Below are 6,453 nucleotides of genomic sequence, written 5' to 3'. Positions count from 1 at the left end.
GGGCCCAGGGGACAGCACGGGCCCAGCCCACACTGTGCGATATGTGCGCGCACTGGGTCCGTGCAGCAGAGCTGGTCTCCAGTCGTCCTGGTTAACCCTTGCCACTGGACCAAGACCTCGCTCTGTCGAGCCCCGTGTGGTGGCTGGTGTGCAACGGCCACCCCACGTTAAAAAAATCCACCCACAGGCATCTTCCACCCCCTTCAATTGGAGTTCAGGACCTGGAACATCGGGTCCTTCATTGAACCATCTGTGAACTCACGTGGAAGCAAGTCATCCTCGTTCGAGGGACCGCCTGCGATGATGATGTAGACCATGAGCTTGGTGCCAGATTTGAGGGCCTGGTCCTCGAACACTCCCGTCCTCGGACGGCCGAAGGCTGCGCTGGCGCACTGGAGGCGGTGTTGGGACCTCGTCGTCGATGCCTGCCCTCGGTGATAGTAGGTTCCCGAGGCCGGCGGGGGGGGGGGGGGGGGTGGCGAGGGGTCGCGGCGTATGCTGATGACATCATCGGCGGTTGCGCGGCGACCCGGGGCCGCTAACCGCGGGGCACGCTTTAGCCGGGACAGTGCCAGCCAAACCTCCGAGGCAATTTCCCGGGAGGAAGTCATGCCCCCGTCCCCCGGGGCGAAGACTGATCCCCGGAGACACTAACGGGGTTATAAAAGGGAGCAATTTTGCTCCCTTTAGATGAGGGGCTTGACTTATGAGGAAAGGTTGAGTAGGTTGGGCCTCTACTCATTGGAATTCAGAAGAACGAGAGGTGATCTTATCGAAGGTTGGCATGCAGGTACAGCAGGCGGTGAAGGCGGCAAATGGCATGTTGGCCTTCATAGCGAGGGGATTTGAGTACAGGGGCAGGGAGGTGTTGCTACAGTTGTACAGGGCCTTGGTGAGGCCACACCTGGAGTATTGTGTACAGTTTTGGTCTCCTAACCTGAGGAAGGACGTTCTTGCTATTGAGGGAGTGCAGCGAAGGTTCACCAGACTGATTCCCGGGATGGCGGGACTGACCTATCAAGAAAGACTGGATCAACTGGGATCGTATTCACTGGAGTTCAAAAGAATGAGAGGGGATCTCATAGAAACGTTTAAAATTCTGACGGTTTTAGACAGGTCAGATGCAGGAAGAATGTTCCCAATGTTGGGGAAGTCCAGAACCAGGGGTCACAGTCTAAAGATAAGGGGTAAGCCATTTAGGACCGAGATGAGGAGAAACTTCTTCACCCAGAGAGTGGTGAACCTGTGGAATTCTCTACCACAGAAGGTTGTTGAGGCCAATTCACTAAATATATTCAAAAAGGAGTTAGATGAAGTCCTTACTACTAGGGGGATCAAGGGGTATGGTGAGAAAGCAGGAATGGGGTACTGAAGTTGCATGTTCAGCCATGAACTCATTGAATGGCGGTGCAGGCTAGAAGGGCCGAATGGCCCACTCCTGCACCTATTTTCCATGTTTCTGTGTTTCTTATTATAAGGGGGGGGGGGTTTGACAAGGTGGATGCAGAGAGGATGTTTCCACTGATGGGGGAGACTAGAACTAGAGGGAATGGTCTTAGAATAAGGGGCCGCCCATTTAAAACTGAGATGAGGAGGAATTTCTTCTCTCAGAGGGTTGTAAATCTGTGAAATTCGCTGCCTGAGAGAGCTGTGGAAGCTGGGACATTGAATAAATTCAAGACAGAGATAGACAGTTTCTTAAACGATAAGGGGATAAGGGGTGCGGGCGGGGAAGTGGAGCTGAGTCCATGATCAGATCAGCCATGATCGTATTGAACGGCGGAGCAGGCTCGAGGGGCCGTATGGCCTACTCCTGCTCCTATTTCTTATGTTCTTATATTCCAAGGAGTATGTGGGCCACCTTATTCTTCCAACCAAAATGTTTTGCCTCGTACGTATCTCTTCTCCATTTGCCAATTGCAGGCCCATTCTGCAAGGCTATAAATGTCTTCCTCTATTTTGACGGTCTTCCCCTGTAATAACTCCAGCCATCCCCCCCCCCCCCCCCCCAATTTGGCGTCATCCACAAATTTTGCAATTCTGCTTCCGATTCCCGAGTCCATGGTGAGGCCCTTGACAGTGAGTGGGAGGAGACTGAGCTGCCCTTCCCTCGAGACGGCCCTTACCTGGCTCGAGTGCTACCTGTCGTTCATCAGCTCAAGCCGGGATCTTATCCGGGGGTGGGGGGGGGGGGTCCTGCTGTTGGCTCCTTCATGATCGGGGGAGTTGTACCGTCAGCGAAGAGCCCCATTCTTAAACCTACGAAGGAAGGGAGGGCCTTTGATGGAGCAGCTGGTTGCTATCCTGTGATCTCCTGCGGCGATGTCCCATGGTGAGCGACCACGAAACAACCTCTTTCTTTGCCTTCGCCTCTAATTGCCTGCATGTAAGCAGGCCACCAGCCCACGGAAGTACCAGGAGCAGTGACCTTAAAAGGACCGGCCGGGATAAACGCAGCTCTCTCGGGTGGGGGGGGGCCTGATTATTGACTTACCGATTGAGACAGAGAGGGGGGTCAGTCGAGGTAGGGGACTGGAGTCAGCTGTGGCTCAGTGGGTAGCACTCTCTCTCACCTCTGACTCAAATGGTTGTGGGTGCGAACCCCATTCCAGAGGGGCGAGCACCTAACCCAAACCGACGCTCCCAGTGGGGCACTGAGGGAGCACCGCACCATCGGAGGTGCCGTTAAAACCGAGGCCTCGGGTGGGCGTCAAAAATCCTACGGCTCTATTTCGAAGAAGAGCGGGGGGCTTTCTGCTAGGTATCCTGGCCGATATTTATCCCTCAGCCAACACCCTAAAACCGATTATCTGGACGTTGCTGTGTGCAAATTGGCGGCCACGTTTCCCTACATCGTGCACTTCATTGCCTGTAAAGTGCTTTGCGACATCAGAGGGTTGTGAAACATAACAAATAGGAGCAGGAGTCGGCCATTCGGCCCCTCGAGCCTGCTCCGCCATTCAATACGATCGTGGCTGATCCGATCATGGACTCAGCTCCACTTCCCCGCCCGCTCCCCGTAACCCTTCACTCCCTTATCGCTCAAAAATCTGTCTATCTCCGCCTTAAATATATTCAATGACCCAGCCTCCACAGCTCTCTGGGGCAGAGAATTCCACAGATTTACAACCCTCTGAGAGAAGAAATTCCTCCTCATTTTAATTTTAAATGGGCGACCCCTTATTCTGAAATTATGCCCCCTAGTTCTAGATTCCCCCCACGGGGGGAAACATCCTCCCTGCATCTACCCTGTCCAGCCCCCTCAGAATCTTACACGTTTGAATAAGATCCCCTCTCATTCTTCTAAACTCCAGTGGAGATAGGCCCAACCTTCTCAACCTTTCTTCATAAGACAACCCCTTCATCTCCAGAATCAACCGAGTGAACCTTCTCTGAACTGCCTCCAATGCAAGTATATCCCTTCCTTAAATACGGAGACCAAAACTGCACGCAGTACTCCAGGTGTGGCCTCACCAATACCCTGTACAGTTGTAGCAGGACTTCTCTGCTTTTATACTCTATCCCCCTTGCAATAAAGGCCAACATTCCATTGGCCTTCCTGATCACCTGCTGTACCTGCAAGCTAACTTTTTGTGTTTCATGCACAAGGACCCCAGGTCCCTCTGTAACGCTACACTTTGTAATCTCTCCCCATTTAAATAATAATTAGATTTTTTATTCTTCCTACCAAAGTGGGTAACCTCACATTTTCCCGCATTATACTCCATCTGCCAAAGTTTTGCCCGCTTATATAAACTTTCTATATCCCTTTGCAGATTCTTTGTGCCTGAAGTTGTTTATCCTCATATGCGCGTAGCATTCCTTCCTCCAGCATTAAGTTAGTTGGGCTAGAAGGGAGGGGACATTACTCGGGCTGGCTATGAGTAATGAAATAGGTCAGGTAGATGAGCTAATTGTGGGTGTAGTGACCACAATATGGTGAGGTTTAAGATCAGTGGATAAACTAGACCACCAGATGGGATTGGGGCGGATTTTCCAAATTACATCATGTGGTTCTGTGGCTTAGCTGGTTAAAGCGCCTGTCTAGTAAACAGGAGATCCTGGGTTCAAATCCCAGCGGGACCTTTTCTTTGCCTTGGCATTTTTTGGCAGAGATTCAAAGGGCCGAATGGGCAGCTTTTGTGCTGCATTATTCCACGAGGAACTGGTTGCCTTAGGTGATGAGCAATTTTAACACTGGACTGTTGAGTGACACTGGTATGATTGTTTTTTTTAAAAGAGATTGCGAAGGTTCAGAATATTTATTTTCAATGGAAAACAGAGTATTTTCAAAATGCTATTGACAAATAAAGAAGTCAGAGGAGGTTCACGGGGTTGATTCCAGAGATGAAGGGGTTGTTGTATGAGGAAAGGTTGAGCAGGTTGGGCCTGTACTCATTGGAGTTTAGAAGAATGAGGTGTGATCTTATTGAAACGTGTACGATTCTGAGGGGGCTGGACAGGGTCGATGCAGAGAGGATGTTTCCCCTCGTGGGGGAATCTAGAACTAGGGGGCATGGTTTCAGAATAAGGGGCTGCCCATTTAAAACTGAGATGAGGAGGAATTTCTTTTCTCAGAGGGTCGTAAATCTGTGGAATTCTCTGCCCCAGAGAGCTGTGGAGGCTGGGTCATTGAATATATTTAAGGTGGCGATAGACAGATTTTTGAGCGATAAGGGAGTGAAGGGTTATGGGGAGCGGGCGGGGAAGTGGAGCTGAGTCCATGATCAGATCAGCCATGATCTTATTGAATGGTGGAGCAGGCTCGAGGGGCCGAATGGCCGACTCCTGCTCCTATTTCTTATGTTCTAAACTGGAGAAGAGGTCTCATAAGAACTATGAAAATAGTAATAATGATTAAGAAGCAGGATAGGAGAAACAGAAATGAAGAAAAGAGGGTAAAAATGGGATAAGGTAACACGAAGAAGGAGTGTGGGGACAAAACATAAGAACATAAGAAATAGGATCAGGAGTCGGCCATTCGGCCCCTCGAGCCTGCTCCGCCATTCAATAAGATCATGGCTGATCTGATCATGGACTCAGCTCCACTTCCCCGCCCGCTCCCCATAACCCTTCACTTCCTTATCGCTCAGAAATCTGTCTATCTCCGCCTTAAATATATTCAATGACCCAGCCTCCACAGCTCTCTGGGGCAGAGAATTCCACAGATTCACGACCCTCTGGTAGAAGAAATTCCTCCTCATCTCAGTTTTAAATGGGTGACCCCTTATTCTGAGACTATGCCCCCTAGTTCTAGATTCCCCCACGAGGGGAAACATCCTCTCTGCATCCACCCTGTCGAGCCCCCCTCAGAATCTTAAATATTTCAATAAGATCACCTCTCTGCCTTCTAAACTCCAATGAGTAGAGGCCCAACCTGCTCAACCTTTCCTCATAAGTCAAACCCCTCATCTCAGGAATCAATCGAGTGAACCTTCTCTGAACTGCCTCCAATGCAGGCATATCCCTCCCCATAACCCTTTACTTCCTTATCGCTCAAAAATCTGTCCACCTCCGCCTTAAATATATTCCTTACAAAAGCCTTTGACACTGTCAACCGTGAGGGTCTATGGAGCGTCCTCCTCTGTTTCGGATGCCCCCAAAAGTTCGTCAACATCCTTCGCCTGTTCCACGACGACATGCAGGCCGTGATTCTTACCAACGGGTCCATTACAGACCCAATCCACGTCCAGACCGAGGTCAAACAGGGCTGCGTCATCGCTCCAACCCTCTTCTCAATCTTCCTCGCTGCCATGCTCCACCTCACAGTCAACAAGCTCCCCGCTGGAGCGGAACTAAACTACAGAACCAGTGGGAAGCTGTTTAACCTACGCCGCTTCCAGGCCAGGTCCAAGATCACCCCAATATCTGTTGTCGAGCTACAGTACGCGGACGACGCCTGCGTCTGCACACATTCAGAAGCTGAACTCCAGGACATGGTCGACGTATTTACCGAGGCGTACGAAAGCATGGGCCTTACGTTAAACATCCGTAAGACAAAGGTCCTCCACCAGCCTGTCCTCGCCGCACAGCACTGCCCCCCAGTCATCAAGATTCACGGCGCAGCCCTGGACAATGTGGACCATTTCCCATATCTCGGGAGCCTCCTATCAACAAAAGCAGACATTGATGAGGAGAGTCAACACCGCCTCCAGTGCGCCAGTGCAGCCTTCGGCCGCCTGAGGAAAAGAGTTTTTGAAGACCAGGCCCTCAAATCTGTCACCAAGCTCATGGTCTACAGAGACATGGACCATGTACAGCAGACACCTCAAGTCGCTGGAGAGATACCACCAACGATGTCTCCGCAAGATCTTGCAAATCCCCTGGGAGGACAGACGCACCAACGTTAGCGTCCTCGACCAGGCCAACATCCCCAGCATTGAAGCACTGACCACACTCGACCAGCTCCGCTGGGCAGGTCACATTGTCCGCATGCCAGACACGAGACTCCCA

The 6,453-nt window shown here is 51.2% G+C and overlaps 1 non-coding gene across 1 annotated transcript; it reads left to right on the top strand.

Moving 5' to 3' along the window:
* Nucleotides 1–4,012: 4,012 nt before the first annotated feature.
* Nucleotides 4,013–4,086, top strand: trnat-agu (transfer RNA threonine (anticodon AGU)). The gene has a single exon. It is a non-coding gene; the product is annotated as a tRNA-Thr (tRNA).
* The last annotated feature ends 2,367 nt before the right edge of the window (nt 4,087–6,453 follow it).

Source organism: Pristiophorus japonicus, chromosome 20, assembly GCF_044704955.1.
Source record: "Pristiophorus japonicus isolate sPriJap1 chromosome 20, sPriJap1.hap1, whole genome shotgun sequence".
Lineage (NCBI taxonomy): Eukaryota > Metazoa > Chordata > Chondrichthyes > Pristiophoridae > Pristiophorus > Pristiophorus japonicus.
Note: the sequence above shows the minus strand (reverse complement) of the source record. Positions and strands in the feature narration are given on the sequence as shown.